This window comes from Podarcis tiliguerta, assembly GCF_965153285.1.
Source record: "Podarcis tiliguerta genome assembly, chromosome: W".
In the NCBI taxonomy this organism is placed as follows: Eukaryota; Metazoa; Chordata; class Lepidosauria; order Squamata; family Lacertidae; genus Podarcis; species Podarcis tiliguerta.
Genome location: NC_139552.1, coordinates 10,616,320 through 10,642,882, shown reverse-complemented (window position 1 = coordinate 10,642,882; position 26,563 = coordinate 10,616,320). Strand labels below are relative to the sequence as shown.

At 45.5% G+C, this 26,563-nt stretch overlaps 1 protein-coding gene across 1 annotated transcript in view; it reads left to right on the top strand.

Moving 5' to 3' along the window:
- Positions 1–316: 316 nt before the first annotated feature.
- LOC310668822 (putative helicase senataxin) overlaps positions 317–26,563 on the top strand; it is a 286,306-nt gene continuing 260,059 nt past the window's right edge. Inside the window, exon 1 of the mRNA XM_083422138.1 lies at positions 317–446. The gene's annotated coding sequence lies outside the window, so the exon portion shown is untranslated. The remainder of the gene's footprint in view (positions 447–26,563) is intronic.

Sequence of the window (26,563 nt, the reverse complement as noted above, 5' to 3'; positions counted from 1 at the left end):
CGCCGTGCTCAAGTCCCGTATTCCCGCCTCGCTTTACTTCTGCTCAGTCTAATCATATCGCGCAGCCGCAGTGTGTGAGCAAGGCATTTCCTAGATAACTCGGAAGTCTCGTCTCTAGAATGAGAACAATCATAGATTTCTAAGTCTATGCAGAGTCCGTAAGGAGACCGAGAAGCGGGAAGCAGAGCCGGAAGTGGCTCCGGGGTTCTTCCTAATACTGGTCTAAAATTTACTCTTTCCGGTCAGAGGCGGGACAGAAGGAGAGCGGGGCCACCTCCTAGGATGAGTATTTTCTGTTGCGGAGTGGGATGGGCCACTCCGACCGGAAATGCCTGGAGGGAGCGAGGCAAAGCCCCAGAACAGGAGAACGGGCTGGCGGTGGGAGGGTTGGGAAGGAGTGAGAGAGCGCAGCTGTCTGCCTCGGAGACTCCTGCCCGGAGAAGCAGGTAAGGGGCGGTGGTGAAGGGGGAGTACAAAAAAATCATCATCATAACAACAGTTAATTATCATGAATTATTGTTATGGGGTGCTGGTACTTCTATTTTCCTTCTCTCTCCGCTACTCCTCACAACTTTTTTTTTATTCCTCTCCCGTCATTTCTATCACATCCTAGAAGGTGCCTTTGCTTCTCCTTCTCCCCCATGTTGCTCTCGTTACATATGGCTGTTTCTCTCCTGACTAGAGATGGGAAGGCCTGGGGGGAAACCGGGGGAAATGGGGAAAAACCCCAGGTATTTTCTGTTTTTTTCCAAAGCCGCTTCTTTCCGGAAAAATTGAAAAAAAAAGTTTGATATAGGTTGAATATTTCCCCCCAATTTTTCCTGAAAAAAAATGGCGGGGGGGGGGGGGGCGACTGAAAAAAACCTGTTCCCTCCCCCCAATTTTTCCACCCCCCCCCCCAGGCCTTCCAGCACCCACACTTTGGTGCCCCGTGCCAACTGACACCAGGCAGGTGCTCTCACTGTACTCTTCCTGGGTGCTGCTCAAAACATTTTCGTTAGGGCCAGCCCATCTGAACACGTAGAAGCTGCATGTGATTTACTTCCTTTTAACCACTGCTGACTTTAAAGATCTTTTGAATACTCTTAAATACCTGCTTTTAACTGTGTTTTATCAATCATTTTAATATTCTGTTGTATATTTTTGTAAAGTGTTTAGAAAGCTCTCTTACCATCATGCAGTTTATAATAAAGGTAAAGGGACCCCTGATCATTAGGTCCAGTCGTGGCCGACTCTGGGGTTGTGGCGCTCATCTCGCTTTACTGGCCGAGGGAGCCGGCGTACAGCTTCCGGGTCATGTGGCCAGCATGAGTAAGCCGCTTCTGGCGAACCAGAGCAGCGCACGGAAATGCCGTTTACCTTCCCGCCGGAGCGGTACCTATTGATCTACAGTGGTACCTTGGGTTACATACGCTTCAGGTTACAGACTCCGCTAACCCAGAAATAGTACCTCGGGTTAAGAACTTTGCTTCAGGATGAGAACAGAAATCGTGCTCCGGCGGTGCGGCAGCAGTGGGAGGCCCCATTAGCTAAAGTGGTGCTTCAGGTTAAGAACAGTTTCAGGTTAAGAACAGACTTCTGGAACAAATTAAGTACTTAACCCGAGGTACCACTGTACTTGCACTTTGACGTTCTTTCAAACTGCTAGGTGGGCAGGAGCAGGGACCGAGCAACGGGAGCTCACCCTGTCACGGGGATTTGAACCGGCGACCTTCTGATCGGCAAGTCCTAGGCTCTGTGGTTTAACCCACAGCGCCACCCGCGTCTGCTTTATAATATATAATAACAAATTCAATTTAAAAAACACATACACGCCTTTTCCTTTCAGAGTTTAAGCCGTAGTGCAACATACTATTCATTTTTAAAAAAATAATATTTATTGCTTTTTGAAGAATTTACACACTACAAAACCAAATAAAAACAGAAAAAAAACAATACAATATAAAGACACTACATAACACTAGACACATTAAACTAACAAAAGCAAACAAAAACAATTTAAAACACTCAAACAATTTCAGTATCTTATCTTTCATTCACTTATTTCACCGACCTCCTCGCACCTCCCTTTTTGTATTCCACTTCTGTCAAATGTTTCAGCAATTCCTTTCCATCTTCCTCTGTTATCTGTCCTATAATTAACCTAACACATTCTAACCTTATTTTACCTTTAAAATTCCATTAATCTATTTATACTTAAATCCTTATAACATTTCTACTAAAGCCATATAACTTCATTCCAAGAATCTTTTAACATTCATTAATTTTACAATATTTCTGTAAATAATCTTTAAACTTTTTCCAGTCTTCTTCCACCGACTCCTCTCCCTGGTCTCGGATTCTGACAGTCATTTCCGCCAGTTCCATGTAGTCTATCAACTTCATCTGCCATTCTTCCCGGGTGGGTAAATCTTGTGTCTTCCAATACTTCGCAATAAGTATTCTTGCTGCTGTTGTTGCATACATAAAAAAAGTTCTATCCTTCTTTAGCACCAATTGGCCAACCATGCCCAGGAGAAAGGCCTCTGGTTTCTTCAGAAAGGTATATTTGAATACCTTTTTCATTTCATTATAAATCATCTCCCAGAATGTCTTAATCCTTGGGCATGTCCAATAAAGGTGAAAGAATGTACCTTCAGTCTCTTTACATTTCCCACATTTATTGTCAGGCAGATGATAATTTTTTTCAAGCTTGACTGGTGTCATGTACCACCTATAAATCATTTTCATTAGGTTTTCTCTTAGGGCATTACATGTCGTAGTGCAACATACTATTCAGTAACTGGATGTTGGTTGCTTCTTGGCCTGGCATGCAGAAAAATTGGCTTATGCTTTGCGCTGCCTGTGGTCAAGTAGAGATTGAAAGACCTGGGGGGAAACAGGGGGAAAACAGGTGTCCCCCCCCATTACCCCCAAAGCCTTTTTTTAGAAGTCCATGAGAAAAACGACAAAGAGGAAGAGGAAGAAGAAATGGAAAAGGATAGCAGTAGTTCAAAAAATGAGATAGAATAAACTGTATATGTTGTTTCTTCTGGTTTTGTTTTTGTTTTGGATTTTGTTTTGGATTATTTTTTTAAGCACTACTCAAAGGGTAGACCTTCTATGGAGCTTAAATATTGAGGTGGACCTTAACTTTATTTGCTGTTGGTTCTAAGGGGCAAATCTGATTATTTTTAATGTTGAAGGTTTCTTGCTTTTTTTGTTGCTTTTGAGGAAAAGGGGTTGGTTACCTGTTTTATTGCAAGCATAATACTTTTATCTACACTGTGTTTTATGCAATTTGTAAAACTACTCCACACTGAACTTTTTTTCAATTTTTCCAAAATTTCCATTTTTCCCCCGGGAAAAAACAGAGGGAAAACGTTTTTTTCTCGTGGCTTCAAAATTTCCGGAAATTTTACATCTCTACTCATGACGGACACGCAGAGGCCCTGTCCCCCCACTGCATGTGTTTGACTTTTTGCCCCTCACCATGGGCGTAGCCAGGATTTATGGGGGGGGCGTGGAACCTCATCTAAGTATTTTGTATGGACTTACTTGATTTAGGGGGACAGCTGCCCCCCCCCCCTTAGCTGTGCCTTGTTGCCTCGACCATCCATGTGCTACCACTTGTTGGAAACTGGCCCCCTCGGGAAGGCTGGCTCATCTTCCCAGTCTTGTTGGGGCCTGTTTGCCGGTGACCTACCCTGGCTGGCATCCCGGCAGACCAGGGAGATCTTGATAGGCGACACCTCCCTGATGAAAGGTGCACACCCCCTTCCCCCTTACATAGTAGCAGGAGAAAGAAAACAGTCAGAAAGAAGACTATTTCATCTCTACTTTATTCATGACTGTACACTGTACAAAAAGCATGTCTGCTCACTCAGTCTCCTCCGAGCAACTGCGTTAGACTTCCTCGACACAAACAACAGGAAGGTCTCATATTAGACAGAGAACAAATCCCTGAGAATTGCTTGGAACATCCTGTCCCACGGTTAGACCCATCATGTGATGTAAACATCGAACTGCTTGTTCGCAGCTGCGTAGTACTCATATCCCAACAGTCTACGCCCATGCCCTCAATGGACATATTTTCTCACCTCATTAGTTCTCCATGCAACTCAGTTTCCCCCTCATAGCAGGCACACAGGAGCCCCCCTTTCCGCATTTTCTTCCCATGATTGTTTTCCCCGCTAAACAGCACAGAAGAGTCTCCCCGCCATTTTTTTTAATCTCTCTTGCGCGCGCGCACACACACAAAAACAACACCCCATGCATTTGCTGCTTCCCTTCTAATACACACCTGGGGAGAGCCTCCAAATATGTGACTTTCCTTCTTGATCTGCACACACACAGGAGAGGGTTCTTGTGTGTTTGACCTCCTATGACACATACTTCAACCCACCAGAGAACTGCCCATTTATATTTCCCCACCCCCATCCCCACTGCAACCACCTAGGCTGAAATAATTTCCTGGTAGAGCATATACAGTATTTCACATGCAGAAGGTCCCAGTTTAAATCCCCAGCATCTCCAGATGGCCCTGGAAATGTCCTCTGTGTGAAACTCTGGATGGTTGCTGCTAGTCTGTGTAAACAGTGGTCTGAATTGGTTTAAAAGAGAGCCTGATGGGACAGGCTATGACCCTGTCACTTGCTGGGAATTGGAGTGGGGAGCGTTTTAGATAGTATCCTAAATACAGAGCTATATTGTATCGGTGCACAATTGGGGATTTTTATACTGTAACTTAAGCATGCGTGGGTGTCTACTTGAATAAAACATGGGGGAGGGGGCAGGTTAGCCCCACCACCAATCTTAGCAACGGTAGTACCTAGTGCTGGTGAAGGTTTATTCCCTCCTCACCCCACTTTTTATCCACCAAACAGCTCTGTGTGATTGACTGGTCTCAGAAACAGTGACCGATCCAGGGTTACTCTGAATTTTTAAAGTTAAAAAGGGACTTGAATCCATTTCTCCCCATCTGGTTGCCTCCCCCCCCCCCCAAAAAAAAAAAAAAATCAACAAGGGTTGGCTGGCTGCAAAATTATGCATTTGCCTGCTTGGGCATATTTTTAGAAGCCACCTTATTTCTGTGACAGTAAATTGTTTCAAATTGCTTTTAAATAATTGTGTTTTAACTGTTGTAACAGTCCATGGACCTTGGATGAATGAATAACAATAATAGTCGTTCCATTGGGGTCTCTATGCGGGTTGTCTCATTTGACAAAATGATTGGCTTTTGTAAGATCCTTCAGACTATGCAAAAGCCTTTGACTGTGTCGACCACAGCAAACTATGGCAAGTTCTTAAAGAAATGGGAGTGCCTGATCACCTCATCTGTCTCCTGAGAAATCTCTATGTGGGACAAGAAGCTACAGTTAGAACTGGATATGGAACAACTGATTGGTTCAAAATTGGGAAAGGAGTACGACAAGGCTGTATTTTGTCTCCCTGCTTATTTAACTTATATGCAGAATTCATCATGCGAAAGGCTGGGCTGGATGAATCCCTAGCCGGAATTAAGATTGCTGGAAGAAATATCAACAACCTCAGATATGCAGATGACACAACCTTGATGGCAGAAAGTGAGGAGGAATTAAAAAACCTTTTATTGAGGGTGAAAGAGGAGAGCGCAAAATATGGTCTGAAGCTCAACATCAAAAAAACGAAGATCATGGCCACTGGTCCCATCACCTCCTGGCAAATAGAAGGGGAGGAAATGGAGGCAGTGAGAGATTTTACTTTCTTGGGCTCCATGATCACTGCAGATGGTGACAGCAGCCACGAAATTAAGAGATGCCTGCTTCTTGGGAGGAAAGCAATGACAAACCTAGACAACATTTTAAAAAGCAGAGACATCACCTTGCCAACAAAGGTCCGTATAGTAAAAGCTATGGTTTTCCCAGTAGTGATGTATGGAAGTGAGAGCTGGACCATAAAGAAGGCTGATCGCCGAAGAATTGACGCTTTTGAATTATGGTGCTGGAGGAAACTCTTGAGAGTCCCATGGACTGCAAGAAGATCAAATGCATCCATTCTTAAGGAAATCAGCCCTGAGTGCTCACTGGAAGGACAGATCGTGAAGCTGAGGCTCCAATACTTTGGCCATCTCATGAGAAGAGAAGACTCACTGGAAAAGACCCTGATGTTCGGAAAGATGGAGGGCACAAGGAGAAGGGGACGGCAGAGGACGAGATGGTTAGACAGTGTTCTCGAAGCTACAAACATGAATCTGACCAAACTGCGGGTGGCAGTGGAAGACAGGAGTGCCTGGCGTGCTCTGGTCCATGGGGTCACGAAGAGTCGGACACGACTGAACGACTAAACAACAACAACAACAACAACAACAATATCCTTCAATTGGAACATCTTTATTTAATTGCTCTGACTCTTTTAATAATATTGGAAGGTCGAACTCTTGAAGAGTCTCCTGAGAAGAAACATTAGGTAGATGCAAGTTTTTCTTTTGGCCATGTAGATGTTCTTGCCGAGCAGGAAATATTTGCACAGCAGTTTCTTGCTCACCATTCTCTAGAAGTTCTTGTGCCAGATATTTAAGGTTTGCAGATTCCTGATGCTCGCTGCTGTGGTGTGATTTGTATAACGTGCGCAGGTCTACTTCATAGTCCACACAGCCTGTATGCATATGTGGTGTAAGTTCTTTCATGTCGCCATTATGGTCTGTCTGATGTTCATCCAGGACTGTATTCAGAGTCTCTCTTAATAAATTCTCTCTATCTGAGCCAAGTTGAATTAGTGGATCTGATGGTTCATCCACTGATGAACATGTGTGAGGATTCCAAGGTCAGCATAGAGGCAAAGGAGCAGCATGATACTACGTTATGAGCCTTTGTGCCTTTCAGTGGGAAGTTTTTCCTAAGTCCCATAGCTTCCACACTATCTGCAGCATCTTTGTTTTGTTGGTCCATCTTCTGTTCTAAGGACCGTTTATTCTGGATCTTTTTTGAAGTCTGGGGAGAGTCTTGTAAGTCTACTTACTGACTCCCTCAACTGAGTCATAGTCCCCTTTTTCTGTGAGGTATGTAAATCTGGTCTTGTTGCTATGGAGACGGAGCCTCTGTTCCTCTGGCTTTGCTGTTCTTGGCTGAGCTCTTTATCTCACCAAGGTCATTGCTTAAACACAAGCAGCTCTGGAGGGGAGGTGTGGGGGTGGGCTGAAAAAACCAGCTGCTCTGCTGTTTTTTCTACAGCAGACCAGCAGACAATTTGCTTTGCAGCTCTTGCAAACAGTAGCACAATGGAATCAGATTTCTTCTTCCTGCATATCTAAAGGCTTCTCGCAGAGTGCCTTAAGCTCAACAACCTGGTAACAGGTTTTCAGCTTTTGTGCTTGCTCTTAGGGATGTTGCCCTTGCTGGAGATTTTAGTCGCAACATAGCAACAGGAAATCTAAACTTGGTTGCAAGGTGGGGCTATTGAATTGCAAAAAGCGCGTGTTCGTTTTGAACCCTGGGCCGAATGTACCTCGACCCCAAGGAGTTGGCTCCAATGAGTGATACCCAAGTGAATGTGATATGGACATCAGTGCTTCTGGAGATGTAAGCCTTTGTAGTTTTCAGTGGTGCCCTCAGGGAAGTGGTTCAGTGTAGCTAATACTCTGCCCTCCAACATTCCACATCCTCACCCGTTCTCCAGCAGCCGCTATGAGCTACCCAAGGGAGGGGGTTGGTGGCGGCGGCAATGGCCATGGAGAGTCCGCAGGATGCTCTGTCACCGCCGCAGCTCAGGACAAGTGCCGGCTCCTCCCTGAGTTTGGTGGTGGCAGCACTGACATGGGGAAACAGGGACATTCCCAGATCAAATCAGAAGCCAGGATGGCTTTCGTAATTCTGGGACTCTCCCTGGAAAATAGGGATACTTGAAGGGTATGCAATACTGAGAAAGTTGGGCCAATGGTCCTCAGCAGCACAAAGCAACTTCCTATGTCCTCTCTGTCACTTATACTTCCAAACAGACAAGTATATGAAATTGAGCCCCAGTCCTGACTTGGTTTCTAGGTTGCTCCCCGCTGCCTCTGAGTATCTTCCTCTGCTACTGCATTCCCACCAGCCTCTGTCTGGGCTCTGACCCTCCTAACTACCCCCATAGCAGCAGAGCCTGTCTCTCCCCCTCCCCTTCACCACCCTCTCAAGTCCCCTACGTGGGAAGCAGAATGCCTTCCAAATGTTGGTGTGGGACTCTGGGAGAAAAAGGGGGTCACTGCCTCCATACAAGGCAAGTGAGTGTTACTGTGGCACCTATAAAATTCCTGTGAAGCAGTGAGGTGGCGGCTGCTCCTGTGTTCACCATCTGGATGACCCCTGGAAGATTGAAAGAGCAGGTGTGGAGTGGACAGTGGCAGCAGTAGCAGGATACTCTTGGTGATGGGCTCTGGGAAGCCATTCTGGGATGCTCTGCATGTTGTCTCTTCTCTGTACACTGCCCAAAGCAAAGGTGTGTGGCAGATGGGCAAATCCTTTATCACCTTTGTGGGAAGCTTTTGCTGCTTTGCCTGTCTGTGTTCTCTGTACAGTAAATCATAAATAACTTGTCTGCAAAGACAAAAAGATTTCTGGGGCTGGGTCTTCCAGTCACTTTGCTACTTTCCCTCCCTTGCCTTCCCTGCAGTTCACAAGTTCAGGCGAAGTGTAGGGAATCAGTCACTGTTTGTTCCAAACAAGTCTCCCCGTTATGTTAATTGCTCTCACTTACAGAATCTGGTTTTCTTTTCTTTAATGCTGCTCTCCCTTTATCTGTCCCCATATGATGTCTGCACTCTGTGGTGCCCATGCTGCCCAATGTGAAATTCATAGTTACACACAGCAAAGCAAGCTTTTCTTGAATGAAAAGTTTACTTTTTGTGAGGAATGTAGGAGGCACTCTGTATACACTAGTGGCCAAAATTGTGGAAACCTTTTGGAAAAAGTGTATTTCCGAGGTTTGATGGCTCATAACACCACTATTTTTGGAGTAATACCATAAAATTATATATCAATGGAAAGATAATTTAATGAAGAATGTAATGCAATAAATTTTATGAAGGATTATTTATTACAACAGCAGTCATCAAGAAGAAACATGAAACACATAGAAAAAATGAGATATACAAAAATTCTCACCATGTCAGTTAATACTTAGTTGGGTAACCTTTAGCTTTAATTACGCTCTTACAACGCCTTCCCATGGAGTGAACCAAGTTTCTTTAGTTCTGCAGCTGTAATAATGTGAAACCCAGATTGAATTATTGCCTCTATTAATTGGGTTTTATTGCTGAGTTGCTTCTGACTAACAAGGTTCTTTAGTCGGCTCCATAGATTTTGGATTGGGTTAAGGCATGGGTAGGCAAACTAAGGCCCGGGGGCCAGATCCGGCCCAATCACCTTCTAAATCTGGCCCACGGGTGGTCCGGGAATCAGCATGTTTTTACATGAGTCGAATGTGTCCTTTTATTTAAAATATATCTCTGGGTTATTTGTGGGGCCTGCCTTGTGTTTTTACATGAGTAGAATGTGTGCTTTTATTTAAAATGCACCTCTGGGTTATTTGTGGGGCATAGGAATGCATTAATTACTTTTTTTCAAAATATAGTCCGGCCCCCCACAAGGTCTGAGGGACAGTGGACCGGTCACCTGATGAAAAAGTTTGCTGAGCCCTGGGTTAAGGTCTCTAGGCTGTGTATTTTGGGGCATTTACATTCCCATTAATGATGCAAATTGTGCTCACACCTTTTGCTGTCACACAACCCCAGATCATAACACTAACTGGGTGTTTCATGGTAGGTGTAATGCAAGTAGGATGTAAATCTCCTCTCATTCTTCTCACATATTTCATGCCATCACTACTAAGCAAAGAGATTTTGGTTTCATCACTCCAAATAGCACTGTCCCATTGTTCCGCTGTCCAGTTAACATGGGTTTTAGCTCAGTTTAATCTTTTCAACCTTTGTTTGAGAGATAACAATGCCTTTTTTAAAAACAATGGTGACAGGGAGCGGCTGCCGAGACCACATAACACCAGTCTTGAAAGACCTACATTGGCTCCCAGTACGTTTCCAAGCACAATTCAAAGTGTTGGTGCTGACCTTGAAAGCCCTAAACGGCCTCAGTCCAGGATACCTGAAGGAGCGTCTCCACCCCCATCGTTCTGCCCGGACACTGAGGTCCAGCCCAGAGGGCCTTCTGGCGGTTCCCTCACTGTGAGAAGCCAAGTTACAGGGAACTAGGCAGAGGGCCTTCTCGGTAGTGGCGCCCGCCCTGTGGAACACCCTCCCATCAGATGTCAAAGAAATAAACAACTACAGTGGTGCCCCGCAAGACAAATGCCTCGCAAGACGGAAAACCCGCAAGACGAAAGGGTTTTCCGTTTGCAGAGGCGCTTCGCAAGACGAATTTCCCTATGGGCTTGCTTCGCAAGACGAAAATTGACGAAAAATTTCGAGTGTTTTTTTTTGCTCCAAAACCCCTTTTTCTGAATCGCTAAGCTGCTAAAAGCATTTTAGCAGCAAAACCGCTAATCCCCTAAGCCTTAAAAAGCCGTTTTTAGCCCTTAAAGTGCCAATAGCGCTAATAGCGCTAATCCGTCAATGGGCTTGCTTCGCAAGACGAAAAAACCGCAAGACGAAAAGACTCGCGGAACGGATTCTTTTCGTCTTGCGAGACACCACTGTATCTGACATTTAGAAGACATCTGAAGGCAGCCCTGTTTAGGGAAGTTTTTAATGACTGATGTTTTAATGCATTTTTAATCTTTTGTTGGAAGTCTCCCTGAGTGTCTGGGGAAACCCAGCCAGATGGGCGGGGTAGAAATAATAAATTATTATTATTATTCCATGGAATTCTAGCATTTAGACCATATTCCTTCAATCTGCGCTGAACAGTGCTAGCAGTCAACTTCACATTACTTTGCGCCATGTCATCTTGTATACACCCAGATGATTTTCTTCTGTCACGTAGGTACAGTCTCTCAGTTCTTCTATCGTCACTTGCTGTTGTGCACATTTTCCTGTCTTTACCAGTCTGATTTTGTAGTGACTAAGTCTCCTTGTTGTTGTTTAGTCATGTCCGACTCTTCGTGACCCCATGGTCCAGAGCACTCCAGGCACTTCTGTCCTCCACTGCCTCCTGCAGTTTGGTCAAACTCATGCTGGTAGCTTCGAGAACACCATCCAACCATCTCGTCCTCTGCTGTCCCCTTCTCCTTGTCTAAGTCTCCTTACACCTCATCAAAAATTTAGGAATGCCACCTTTGGTTAAGTTTTCACCATTTTTTTTTCTAATTTCTTCATAACTGTTCACTTGATAGTACTATTTTGCATCACTTTCTGGGTGACCAGTCAACTCTTTGTGCCATTCCTTTAATTTTATTACATTTTACAAGCTCACTAAATGAAAGAACACACAAAAAAAAATCAACTTGATAGCAATCACATAAAAACACTGACAAATGTCCTCCTCTCAGCTCCAGTACATAACACCAATAGCTGAATCCTCCTCCTTCTTCTTTGGCAATCACTCGTAGCCGAGTAAGATTATCTTCCATAAACACGGATTTAACAATGAGTCCGTAAGTGACTATGGAAGCCAATTCTGGACCCATAAGTCCTTCCACAGTGGGGACATTGGTTTCCGGGCGGGAGTTGATCACAGTGTGGATTTGCCAAGCGTGCCTTCCTCTTAGCACGTTTCTCCCTTGCGACCTGAGTTCGAGTGTCTTCAAAGCCCAGGACACCTTTGGTAAAGGCTGTTCTCCAATTGGAGCGCTTGCAGGCCAGTGTTTCCCAGATGTCTGCGTTTATACTACTATTTAAAGATTTGCCTTGAGACAGTCTTCAAACCTCTTTTGTTGACCACCAGCATTACGCTTTCCATTTTTAAGTTCAGAATAGAGTAGTTGCTTTGGAAGACGATAATCAAGCATCCACACAACATGACCAGTCTGTCAGGGAACTGCCATCGGAGCCAGAAGGAGAGGGAGGGCTCCAGAGGGATTCCGGAGAGCGTCCCGGGAGGGAGAGAAGCAGCACATCTTCTGGGGAAGGAAATCAGCGTAGCACCAGTGGAGGAGGGGGGGAGATGGGGGAATCGGCGAGGTGGCTCCAAGACTCCTCGCCGGGGACCAGCAGAGAGAGCACGGGTCCTCCGATGCCCACACCCTCCCTGCGCAGAAGGCTTCCGTGCAGGGAGAGTAGGCGGCGACTAGGCGTCAAAGAACTTTTATGCTGGAAGAAATTCAAGAAACGCCCACTGACGGATTCTGCCAGCGATTGAGACAGCCACGGGCGAGTGGCTGTCCAGACAGAAAGGGTTCACTCAGGCAACCCACCCAGGTGTGGCGCCGATTTACGCACGAGCAACCCCTAGAACCATTACAGCAATCCGTCAGTCCCTGACGTTGCTTGTGCGCAGCCCCGGAGAGGCAGAACAATGAGCCAAACAGGAACAGCCGGAGAGACGGAGCAACCAGCTGCGGTGCAGAGTCTGGTCGAGATGAACCGAGACTTGGAGACGCATGTAGCTATCCTGACGGCGCGGCTGGAGGAAAGGCGGGCTCAGGATGCACAGGTCAGAGCCACCCCCATCGCAAGGAACGCACCGGGGCTGGTACACAAATTTGGTGGAAAGCCCCAAGACTACAATGCTTTCCGAACGGAACTGCAGTATGCATCCGAATCGGTCCCACCTCCCTGCAGAGGGGAAGGGTCGCGGAGAAGTCCAGTTGCACCAGGAAGTGATCTGACCATGACACTTCTTTCATTTTGCTTTTACTTAGTGTCAGATCACCAACATCCATAGAGGTAAATACCAGGTCCAAGGCATGTCTGCGGCTATGGGTTGGGCCAGACTTATTCAGGGACAGCCCCATGGAGGCCATGCTTTCCAGGAAGTCCCAAGCGGCCCCTTGTAAGGTCCTGTTGGCATGGATGTTAAAATCCCCTAGGACAATCAAACTAGGTGTCTCCAGGAGAACATCCGCCACAACCTGAAGCAGCTCGGGCAGGGAATCCTTGGTGCAGCGGGGAGGTCGGCACACCAAAAGGAATCCTGTACTGCCCCTATTGCCCAACTTCCAGAACATGCACTCAGAGAACTGGGTCTTCCCAATAGGACGCCTGGTGCAAACTAATGACTTCCTAAAAATCACTGCAACCCCCTCTCCCCGCCCACAAGGCCTGGGTTGCTGTGCGTAAGAGAAACCTGGTGGACAAGCAGCGGCAAGGACAGGCCCATCTGCTTCATCCAACCAGGTCTCTGTCACACATGCCAGGTCAAGTTCTCCATCCACGATCAATACATGGATGGCAGTGGTCTTATGAATCATTGACCTGGCATTGCACAGCAGCACCTTCAGGTCATGTGGGTATCTCTTGCTGATTCTAGTATCCGTCCGGTCAGGACCAGACCCGGAGGCAGGTATTTAATAAATTACCTACTTTTCTTTCATGTTGTAATCAGTCCATTTTCTTCAACGTTGCTCTGCCTTCGAAAACTCATTTATAAGTACGCCACAACTTCTCCATTTTGTCTCTTCAAAACCGAAAGCCCTCCAGGGTCTGGCCACGGCTCCTGGCTTACTTCCAGCGTTTATCTCCTCTGATCCTTTCAAACTTTCTAACGATCTGGTGTCTCGCCAAAACCATAATAAATCAGAATTAGAACTCTCTTTGGTAGGCAATGTCACAAATCACCACAGTACTTCACACAGTCTATTCTTTCAAGTACTCTGTAAATAAAATTATAGGTTTTTGTTGAATCCCTCTTGTATTCCATATATAGTTGTAGTCCATTCAGTGCAGGCTTGCCGAATCATAGCACAGCAAATATAATGTAAATATAATGTAAAAAGAGAACAAAGGCCCCTCTTCACTTACATAGCATTACAGTTACGATAACGAGAGTCCTCTCCAGATCAAAACCTTGGCATTCAGTGGCTGATTCATTTAGCAGGTTATCTTTCTCCTTCATCCAGAACACATCTGTTTCTTAAATCCAAATCCAAATTGAGATCCGTCTTAAAAGAAACAGAAGTACCATATTTTTCGCTCTGTAGGATGCACCCGACCATAGGGTGCACCTAGTTTTTAGAGGAGGAAAACAAGAAAAAAATATTCTGAATCAAATGTTGCATAAACAACCGGTATATCAGAATCATATTACAGCCATGTAAAGTGAACAGCAATCATCACTGTCATTAACAAATAAAGAGAGACTTTAAGGTTTGAGTACTCTTCTAGTCTTCTGTGAACCCCAAGAACTCATCACTGCTAAAGTCAGAATTTATGAAGCTCAGTTGCTCACTGACATCACTTTCTTCGCTATCTTCATGTAAAATACCATCTTCCTATCCATCCAAAGCATTGCTAATGCCACATTTTTTCCTCTCAATCCTCCTCCTCCCCTCTCTCAGCGAACAGCCTGCCAGCTGCTCGCAAACATTCCCTTTACTTGAATTACAGTCAAGAAACAGCTGAGCAGAGCTTCTCAGCGGCAGGCTTGGGAGGCTTTCCTTCTCCCCACTTTTTTCTCCCCCTCCCCAAGCAGCACAGTCGCCTTTACCAGCCTCCTCCTTTCCATCCCTTTCACCCAAACTCCTCAGGTGACGTCTGCAATTTCTCCCCTTCGCTGCTCCCTCTCCTTTGCCCTCTACCATGACTCTCCACTCACGGCAACCTATGGTACCTCCTCTCCCTTCACCCAGCTTCTTGGTCCCCCTTCTCTCCGTCCTCTTCCTCCCCTCTCTCAGCGAACAGCCTGTCCGCTGCTCCAAACCTTGAGGGGAAAGGGCAGGCTGCTGGCAGAGCAGCACCCCCCACCCCCATTCAGCAGCCCAGGAGCTTGGAGCATGGGCGCACAGCCCTCCTGCTTCTCCAAAGCTTCCCGGGGCTGCAGGGGGAAGCCGAGGCTGCCAGCAGAGGAGCGCGGCTCCCCCCCCCCACCAAAGAGCAGCCCAAGAGAGTGCCGCACTCTGGCAGTTTGGCTCCAGGGACCACACATTCGCTCCATAGGACGCACAGACATTTCCCCTTACATTTTAAGAGTGAAAAAGTGTGTCTTATGGAGCGAAAAATATGGTACTTCTGCTCATGGTGACTGCATTGGGGATTTTCCAATATGTGCAGTGCTATGCACTCTGCGTCCCTGCCCCCCCCCCATTCCATCGGAGCGAGAGGCAGTTATTGGACGATCCGCGAATGAAAGCTCTCCCCTCTCCAACCCGGGGAGGGGGGCTTGCAAGGATAATTACTCCCAGATTATCCTTAGTTAACTGCGCTGCTGGCATCTACTATCATGGGATCCACAGTTTGCCATGGCGGCAGCACCAGAAGTCCCACCAGTAAATGTGTAAATGGTGGGGGAACTGTAGCCAAGCTCCCTGGCTTCCTTCCTAGAGGAGGAAGAGGCGAGCAGCAATCCTCCAGCGCAATCGACCAAAATGCATCCCACGATCCATTAGTCGATCACGATTGATGTGTTGGGCATGCCTGATATATGGCATAGACGTTGTATAAGCCTCATTCTTCTGAGTCTTTGGTAAAGTAAATCATGTTTTCCTAGACTGGGGTCAGCAACCTTTTTCAGCTGTGGGCCGGTCTACCGTCTCTCAGACCATGTGGTGGGCCGGACTATATTTTTTTTTGGGGGGGGAATGAACAAATTCCACTGCCCCACAAATAACCCAGAGATGCATTTTAAATAAAAGCACACATTCTACTCATGTAAAAACACGCTGATTCCCGGACTATCCGCGGGCCGGCTTGAGAAGGCGATTGGGCCGCATCCGGCCCACGGGCCTTAGGTTGCCTACCCCTTTCCTATACTGACCTTCTTGAACTTGGAAGTGTCTCAAAGACCTACATAATTCAGGTCACACAAATTCTCTCAATCACATGACTTTTCTCATAAGAATTGCTGGGCCGTGTCAGTATGTGAGGAGGCTTTGGTATTTGCCAGTGTTGGAAACCGGGATAGAAAAGCTATCCATCACATAGCTCCTAGAACCTAGGTTGCAGGTGCAAAAACAGAATGACTAGTCACCATTTTTTACTCAATTTGATTTTTGTACTGCTTTCTGAACACACTCACATGCTGTTAGTCACATACATGCACATGCACACATGCACCATTGCTTGAACCAATTGAGTTATGCTACTGGCCTAAAGAAATAACTCCCACCACATAGCAGTTCTTCATAAATCACAGTACTTCAATTGTACCAGCTTTACAGATACACACATGCACACACTATATTCCTGCATTGCAGGGGGTTGGACTAGATGACCCTTGGGTCTGGGGCATAGGAAGGGGTGTGTGTGAGATGCGGACCACCCCAGGTGTCATCCTGAAGGGGGGGTGACATTCGGTGCCCCCTGCACCAAGATTGGCCCCCAGGGAGGATGGCGGGGCGTTGCACCCAGCTTCGCCACTGCCTTGGGGTACCTTCCTACTATGATTCTATGACTACCTAGATTTATTCAAACTACAATGAAAGCTAGTTTTTATACTTGAGATTTTATAATTAAATATGAAAACGGGAATTATCTCAAATACTTGAAAGCCTTTCCTGCAATATAATAATAATTAATAATAATAATAATTTATACCCCACCCATCTGGCTGGCTTTCCCCAGCCATTCTGGCTGGCTTCCAACAAAAGGGGAGGATTGCGGACCACCCTGGGTGTCATTCTGAAGGGGGGTGACATTTGGCGCCCCCCGCGCCAAGATCGGCCCCTGGGGAGGATTGTGCAGCCGCTCCGAGATTTCTTGGAAATTTATGATAACCATGATACAACAAATGGAATTTGGAGAACTTTTTTGTAATGGAATCCAATCTATACTAAACAAAAGGCAAGAATAATTATTAATGGCAACATAACTGAAGAGTGTGAGATAAATAAAGGGACCAGACAGGGATGTCCTCTCTTGCTGTTAATATTCATCTTAGTGATGGAAGTGCTAAATAAGAAAATTAGAGAGGGGGAAAAAAACATTAAGGGAATAACACTCAGAAATAAAACATACAAACTACGGGCATTTGCGGACAATCTCGTTATAACAATGGAAAACCCTAAAGAAAGCATCAACAAAATTTTAGAAATAATTAGCAACTATGGGAGGGTGGCAGGGTTTAAACTAAATAGTAAAAAGACCAAACTTATTGCTAAGAACCTCACGGTTCAAGAGTGTAATGGTTCTAGGGATTGCTTGTGCGTAAGTTGCCTTTACTCATGGCTAGGTTGCATGGATGAACCCTTTCTGTCAGGACAGCCTCTATTCCGTGGCTGCCTCAGTCGCTGGCAGAATCCGTCAGTGGGCATTTCTTAAACCGCTTCCAACATAAAAGCTGTTTGACGCCCAGTCTCCTCCCCCGTTGCCTGCGCGAAAGCTTTTTGCGCAAGGTGGGTGTGGGCAAAGGAGCACTCGTGCCCTCTCCGCTGGTCTCCTGCGAAGAGTCCTGGAGCCACCTCTCCGATTCCTCTATCTCCTCCCCTTCTCCACTGGTGTTACGCTGATTACCTTCCCCAGCGGATGGGCTATCCCTCCTCCTCCTAGGACCCTCTCCACCATCGTCCGGGAGCCTCCTCTCCGCCTCCCGCTCCGATGGGAGTTACCTGACAAAGAGAAAGAAGGAATTGAGAGGACAACACAATTGAGGTTCTGCCCAAAAAATGAAATATCTTGGAATATGGCTAACATCGAAAAACATTAATCTTTATCAAGACAATTATATTAATACATTGTCCAAAGTAAAAAGGAATATGGAGATTTGGAGTAGACTAAATTTGTCTTTTTGGGGACGCGTATCGGCTATAAAAATGAATATCTTGCCAAAGCTACTCTTTCTGTTTCAAACCATTCCAGTTATCGGGGGCACAGGCTGTATAACAAAATGGCAGAAGGAAATCTCTTAAATTTATTTGGCAGGGGTGCAGACCGAGGATAAAACATACTCTACTTATTGATATCAAGGAGCGGGGGGATTCGGCCTTCCTGATTTAAAATTATATTATGAAGCCGCATGTATCTCTTGGATAAAAGATTGCTGTCAACTTAAGAATACAGATGTACTGGATCTTGAAGGGCATGATCTCCGTTTCTGTTGGCATGCCTATTTAAATTACAACAAGTCAAAAGTACATAAGAGCTTTACCAACCACATAATAAGAAATTTGTTGTTTAAAGTATGGGCAAAATATAAAGCCCTGTTGGAACCAGAAACCCCACGTTGGATTTCTCCCTTAGAGGCTAAGGCAGTTAAAAAGAAAAATATGAAAGGAAATTGGCTGACTTACAATTCGTTATTAATACAAGGTGGTAATCAAATAAAATTAAAGAGATATGAAGAAATAAAAGATCAGTTATCAGGATGGCTAGAATACCACCAGCTCTTTGAGACATTTAAGCAAGATAAAAAAATGCATTTAACAACGAGCCCTCAAAATTAGAAAAAGAATTGTTAAAGAACAATACCAAAATTATTTCCAGAATGTACCGACTCCTCCTTGACCGGGAAGTCAAGGAGGAGGAGGTGAAGGCGGTAATGATTAAATGGGCACAAGACATCGGACACACCATTATGATGAGTGAATGGGAAACTCTTTGGAAAACTAACATGAATGACAATGCAGTTCAGGTGGTACCTTACACCATCCAAACTCTCCAAGATGTATAAAAATATTTCAGACAAATTCTGGCAGGGTGGAGAAACAAAAGGAGATATGTACCTGTCAGGGAACTGCCATCGGAGCAGGAAGCGGAGAGGAGGCTCCCAGACGATGGAGGAGAGGGTCCCAGTAGGGGGAGGGACAGCCCATCCGCTGGGGAAGGGAATCAGCGTTACACCAGTGGAGAAGGGGAGGAGATAGAAGAATCGGAGAGGTGGCTCCAGGACTCTTCGCAGGAGACCAGCGGAGAGGGGACAAGTGCTCCTTTGCCCACACCCACCTTGCGCAGAAAGCTTTCGCGCAGGCAAAGGGGGAGGAGACTGGGCGTAAAACAGCTTTTATGTTGGAAGCGGTTTAAGAAACGCCCACTGACGGATTCTGCCAGCGACTGAGGCAGCCACGAAATAGAGGCTGCCCTGTCAGAAAGGGTTCAACCATGCAAGCTACCCATGAGTAAAGGCAACTTACGCACAAGCAATCCCTAGAACCATTACAGTACCATATGTGGTGGACATGCCGAAAAATTAAAGCGTTCTGGAACCTCATCTATGATGAGATGAAAAAGATCTTTAAATTAACATTTGCAAAGAAGCCAGAAGCATTTCTACTTGGAATTTTAGGCAATGATATCCCCAAAAATATAAGAGAATTTTTTTTATATGCAATAGCAGCTGCCCAGTTATTAATTGCATCGAACTGGAAAGGGGGGAAATTACCAACAGTAAGGGAATGGGATGCGGGTGGCGCTGTGGGTTAAACCACAGAGCCTAGGACTTGCTGATCAGAAGGTCGGCGGTTTGAATCCCCGCGACGGGGTGAGCTTCCGTTGCTCGGTCCCTGCTCCTGCCAACCTAGCAGTTCGAAAGCATGTCAAGGTGCAAGTAGATAAATAGGTACCGCTCCGGCGGGAAGGTAAACGGCGTTTCCGTGTGCTGCTCTGGTTCGCCAGAAGCAGCCTAGTCATGCTGGCCACATGACCCGGAAGCTGTACGCCGGCTCCCTCAGCCAGTAGAGCGAGATGAGCGCCGCAACCCCAGAGTCGGTCACGACTGGACCTAATGGTCAGGGGTCCCTTTACCTTTACCTAAGGGAATGGCAGAATAAGTTATTAGACTATGCAGAATTGGCTCAGTTGACAGAGAGATTACAAAACAATCATTCACTCAAAAATGGGATATGTTCAAGAAATACCTGCAAAAATATATAACAGCAACATAACATCTATGGCAGCGTTTGTATAAATTAAATATTACTAAGCAAGGAAAAATGGTACTACCGTAGTTTTCGCTCCATAACCCACATTTTTTTCCTCCTAGAAAGTAAGGGGAAATGTCTGTGCATGTTACGGAGCGAATGCTTCCCTCCTCCGTGGCTCGCTTTGAAACAGCAAAGTGGGAGAAGAGCCGCTGAATGGGGAGGAGAGAGGGACAGAGAGCCTGCTTCTTTAAAGGAGCAAAGCGGGAGAGGAGAGGAGCCGCTTACACAAGTGTAAGCGGCTCCTGTCCGGTTGGCTCCTTTAAAGCAAGCAGGCTCTCTGTCCCTCTCTCCTCCCCACTCAGCTCGCTAAATAGCAGCAAAGTTTTTCAGCTCGGTAAGTGGGGGGGGGGGTGAGCCGGGGAGGAGGGAGAGAAGCAGAGCCTGCTTGCTTTAAAGGAGCAAAGCGGGAGAGGGGAGGAGCCTTCTCCCTTATACCCCTCTTCTGCATTATTAGCAGCATCCTTCTCCACACACTCCACGCGTGCTCCTTGTCCCTTGAGTGCTTTTCCTTCCCTCCCCACTTAAAACGTGGTTACAAACATGGATCCACATGGATCCTCAGGATTTTTGCATTGGGCTACCCCAAACTCACCGTCAGATCACATGTCTGTGGCCACAGCATGAACCACAAAAATCATACATCCTCTGTTTCGTTTAGAATATTTTTTTTCTTGTTTTCCTACTCTAAAAACTATGTGCGTGTTATGGTCGGGTGCGTGTTATCGAGCGAAAAATACGGTATATGTTATAAGAAAGTAGTAGAAACTATAGTAAGAGTAAGGTAAGAAGTATAAGTACATTCAGTGTCGTAAATGTAACTTGCATCGGGAAATGATAGGAAGTCTGGGTTTATTTGTTTTTTAATAACTTTTATTCAAAATTAAAACAAAACATATTATCCAGAAACATATCATCCTTATTCCCCCCATTTTTCTCCCTCCCCTACCTCCCCCCACAGAACTCACCACCCCCACCCCCGACTTCCCTCAGTTCCAGTCTTTGATTTCTCTAAAAATGCTGTTTTCTGCATGTTACACAGTTGTATAAATCCTCAAACTATTTAGCTGATTATTATCAACAAAAAGTTTGTGAATGTTTATTCAAAACCAGCCAAGGCGTCCAGTTCGCTTTGTTGCGTCTTCACATACTTTGTAGAGGGTTCCCATTCATCTTTAAAGTCACAGTTATCCTTGTCCCGTAGCTTGTATGTCAGTTTGGCCAGTTCTGCCTAGTCCATCCATTTTTCTGGCCATGATTCCTTAGTTAGGGTTTCTTCAGTCTTCCATCCTTGTGCTATTAGAACTCTTCCTGCCGTTGTCGCATACATGAAGATGTTTTTCAACTTTTTTGGCAGGTCTTTCCCTACAATCAACAAAAATGCCTCGGGTTTTTAAACAAATGTTAAATGGAACATTTTCTTCAATTCGTTGTATATCATTTCCCAAATTTTTTTAATTACCTTACAATTCCACCACATATGATAAAATGTCCCCTCCTTTTCCTTACACTTCCAACATCTATTTGAACTAGTTTTGTACATTTCCCCTAACTGCACTGGTGTTGTGTACCATCTGTACATCATCTTCATGTAATTCTCCTTCAATAGGGAACAGACTGTAAATTTTAAGTCAGTTTTCCATAATTTTTCCCAATCTTCCATCATAATGTTGTGACCTACATCTTGTGCCCATTTTATCATAACTGATTTTACCTCTTCATCTTTCGTCTCCCATTCTAATAGTATGCTGTATGCGGCCTTCAGTAGTTTCATTTTCCTTCAATCACTTCTGTTTGAAACCTAGCTCTAGTATAACTAAATCCTTTCTTGCTGTCTTTATGTGTTTCATATAGTTGTCGATAATGCAACCAACTCTGAAAGTGGTCTTTGATCTCATCATAATCTCTTAATTTCCATTTTCCATCATGTTCCTTTAATAAATCAGCATATGTGAGCCATTTCCCTTTCTTTCCAAGTGGTTTGAGCAGTAATGCTTCATGTGGTGAAAGCCACCATGGGGTCTTTTGTTCCAATAAGTCTTTGTATCTCTCCCATACTCTCATTAGTGATTTCCTGATTATATGGTTGTAAAATCTATGAACCTTCCCTTTCCCGTACCATAAGTATGCATGCCAGCCGAATCTGTTGTCATGTCCAATACTATCCAGTTTTTGGGGTGATTGATAATCCCATCCCTGCTGCACGAACGCCAGGTTGGAATTCACAGAATGTGAGAGCCAGGATGGCCATAATTCTGTGTATCTCAGATGATCAACTTGTGCATATTCAGGATTTGCAATATGCGCGTGAGATTTGGCAAACGCGTAGAATACATCAAAGAGATGCTGGTTCTTCAGCGTTGCTGCATTTTGAAAAGCTGACCAATCTAAGGCTAGCGCCTGGTGGAGATGTGCAAGCGCATCTGACAGAGATGATATCCTTACGCCAGCAGATGGTGCAACACAATTTCCCTCTTCAGGAAGAGATATTCTGCTTCATGATTATTAACAGCCTTAATCGGACTTATAAAACAGTTGCAAGTCAACTTGGTTCTCTACCTGCCGCTGATCTTACGGTGGAGAGGATTTGTTCAGTGGTTCTGAATGAGAGAGACAGACTTGCTGCAATAGATGTCAAAGACAGGGGGAGAGAAGCTCGGAGTTCTGACACCCCCACTGCTACTGCTAGTGAAGAACAGGCTGTTGCTTTGAACGTTGTCCGTTGTTACAATTGTGGACAGACTGGGCATCTTCAGCGGAATTGTAAGAAGCCACGTCAACAGAAAGGAGCTAAGGGGAGCTCTGCAAAGCCTGAGGCGTCAGGCAAAAGTCGTACCAAGTCCCAGATGAAACCTGCAAATGCATTGCTGTCAACAAAAGCCGAATTTTCAACTGAGAATGCTTTTGTTCTTGACACGGGTTGCACGCAACACATGACGTCACGCCGATAACTGTTTTCAACATTTAAGAAGCAAAGCTTCACTGTGAAACAGGCCAATGGCCAGGAGATCCAAGCGATCGGGTTTGGAACTGTGTATCTTGAAAGTCTGAATTTGACTATTAACAATGTCTATTTGGTTCCTGATTTGAAGTTCAATCTGCTGAGTGTTTCGCAGATCACAAAGAAAAGACTGGTCTTGTCCTATGATAGAGAAAGCTGCAAAATCTTCAAAGATGGAGAGCTGTATCTTTCTGCCAGAGAGAAAGATGGACTGTATTTGTTGACTTTTGATCAAAGTGATTCCATAAATTGTAATGCATCTGAGTCTAACATGATTTCTCTTGCAGGTGTGAAGAAAAACATCCAGAAGATGACAAAAGTAACCAAAGCTTTTCAGCGAGTGTATGCTGATGTGATTGGTCCTCTAGCACCATCTAGAGGCAGTGCAAGATATTATCTTGCGTGTGTGGATTATTTCTCTCATTATGTGTGGATATACATATTGCACAAACCACAAGAAGCCTTAGAAAGGTTTAAAGAGTTTTGTGACAAGGTTAAGAATGTTCATGATGCTAACATTGATTGTCTTTTCACAGATGAAAAGCCAGTTTTTCTTTTACAGGATTTTCAGGATTTCCTGGATAAGCGAGGCATAAGGCACAAGACTGCTGTTTCTGCAGGAGCATGGAACAAAAGTGTCTGTGTGCAAGTGAACAAAGAATTGCAAAATGGGATGAAGGCACAATTGCTGAGTTCACATTTGCCACATGAGTATTGAGCTGAATCTTTATTGTGTTTTTGTTACACTTGGTTGAGAAAGGTTTCAAAAGGTTTGGGAAGTTCTCCTTTTGAAAAGCTATTTCATAGAAAACCTTCTGTTGCCCATTTTAAGGTTTTGGTCTCATGTGAAATCTGATGCTCCAGGTGGAGTAAAGAATGCTAGAGGCATTTTTGTGGGTTATGAAATAGGTCTCTACAGAGTAATTTTGTCCGAATCTGGTCTGGTGATTCTCACAAAATTTCTAGAGAGTTCTCCTGAACAGGAGAGAGAGAGTAATTGTTCACACATTTCCCACTGAGGACAATTCAGATGATGATGATGATTTTACTGATTACAGTGGTACTGAGAGTAACAGTGATAGCTCGAAGAGCTCAGTTGACACAGTCATTGAGAGGAAATCTCACACAATGGTTAGACCTTCACAGGTGAAGGATGAACCGCTGTTTACTATCGGAACTGGTTCTCCAAAGAATCCTGAGACTGAACCAGTGAGCAGAGAGGATCAGCACCTTATACGCAGGTCTGAGAGAGTTACAAAGGGTGTACCACCCAAGAGGTATTCAGAAGAGTTTGCTAACTCAGCTGTAGCATGTGTTACTATTGTTGACAACTCAAGACAGGTTAAAGGTGTGTCTAAGTCAGAGACAAAGACACAACAGGGAGTTGCTAAGCGTAACACTACATTCCCTAGCCAAGGAAATGCAGACGCACTCATTCCTTGGAAGTCAGACAACCAGAGAGGTACACTGGGGAAACCAGTGGCGGGTAGTTCCAAGGGTGGAACTGAAACAACAGGGGATTGTTATATGTACAACAACTGTTTGTTTTCTTCTCTGGATCAAGCTTTGCTCGCAGCGCACATTGATTTATATGGGGGAGTATGTTACGATATAGAAGCAATGAAGCTGCGAGCTGCTAGCTTGAAAACATCACATGATGTTGGGACTGTCCGTGGGAAACAGAGGGACAGTCAAATTCACAGTGCGAAGCACCGGAATTTGCTCAGAGTGTAATATGAGCTGTACAGGAAGTACAGGAGGTGTTTGTCTCTCGAATGCTGGAGTTTGAAGAGAGCAGTCATGTTTTTTGTAACGCTGCAAAGACAGAAATAAAGGCATGTAAATACGTTTCTGTCTATCTCTTTCCCCTGCTGGGAGGGGGGCAACAAAGAGGGGGGCTGTTCTCACGCTGAGAAGGATCGCCTATCGCGACCTCTGCCTGGATCTTGCTGAGGAATGCAGACAGGGAAGTCAACAGGAGATCAAGCCGGGTGCCTGGAGAGTTGCCAGTTACTACTTATATAGGCTTGAATCCCGGCAGTTTTATGGTCTAACTGCGCCTTTAAATTGTTTTATTGGCTTTTACCTCTAATTAGGAAGGTCTGCTGCTTCTGGTGGCGGATCGTAGCTTCAGCAGGAGGTTGCGTTGTTGCCTGGAGCGTTCTCTAGCCTCTTCCCCTTTCCTCCCGTGTTCTAAACAGCAGCCGGGGGGTGCTCGGGGGGGGGGAGAATTCTTGCTCTGCAGGAACCCTTGGGTCCCCACACTCCTGTGGGGTTTTTTGGGGGGGGTGCGCTGAGCTCTGGCGCTGCCCTCAAAGCCTCTCCGCCGGCTCCGTGTCACAGACGACACTCAGCACACCGACATTTTCCTCTGCAGCAGCCGGAACTGAAGTCTGTTTTCATATAATTTAGTTTATTGGATTTTTTACTTTTTTATTTAGTTAGAAATTATAAGAAAAGAGTATGTACAAATACAAGTTTAAATCAATATTTAATGGTATAACTATTTAAGGCTGTACATGTACCTAAGATCGTGTATGGATGTAAATTAATTAAAAAAAGAGAGAGATCGGCCCTTGGGGAGGATTGCGGCACCAGCAAACTATTAAAATACAATAGTCTTTCAGATATTAAAAGCTTCCCTAAACAGGGCTGCCTTCAGATGTCTTCTAAAAGTCTGGTAGTTGTTTTTCTCTTTGACATCTGATGGGAGGGCATTCCACAGGGCGGGCACCACTACCGAGAAGGCCCTCTGCCTGGTTCCCTGTAACTTGGCTTCTTGCAGTGAGGGAACCACCAGAAGGCCCTCTGGGCTGGACCTCAGTGTCTGGGCTGAACAATGGCTTTGACAGGGGCGCCAGTCATATCAGCCGAAAAATCCCCCAGACCTGTTTGGAATCCCACTGGATCCATCAGCCTCCGAGGGCGGACCTTCCTAATAGATCCCCCTCTGTGGAGGGGGAAAGGTGCTGACATCCTAAATCTCAACAGGAGGTGATCTGACCACGACAAGGGACTGATGTCAATGTCTCCCACCTTCAAATCACCCTCTTCCTGTCCAGTCCAGAAAACAAGGTCCAGAGTGTGGCCTGCCTTGTGTGTTGGGCCAGTAACATGTTGGCAGCCATGAAGTCCTGAGCCGCCCCAGAGCCAGCTGTCTCAACATGGATGTTGAAGTCTCCCAGAACCAGTAGTCTGGGAGTCCCCAACACTGCCTCCAAGACCAACTCTGTCATCTCAGGCAGGGAGACTGCTGGGCAGTGAGGTGGGTGGTAAACTAGCAGAATCCCTAATCTGTCCTGATTGCCCAACGCCAGGAACACTCTAGGTCCCCCCCCCCCCAACTGGACAGAGAGCCTGGAGATAGAGAATCTCTATGTTGTTGTTGTTTAGTTGTTTAGTTGTGTCCGACTCTTTGTGACCCCCATGGACCAGAGCACACCAGGCACTCCTGTCTTCCACTGCCTCCCACAGTTTGGTCAGACTCATGTTTGTAGCTTCGAGAACACTGTCCAACCATCTCGTCCTCTGTCATCCCCTTCTCCTTGTGCCCTCCATCTTTCCTAACATCAGGGTCTTTTCCAGGGAGTCTCAGCTTCACGATCTGTCCTTCCAGTGAGCACTCGGGGCCGATTTCCTTCAGAATGAAGAATAGGTTTGATCTTCTTG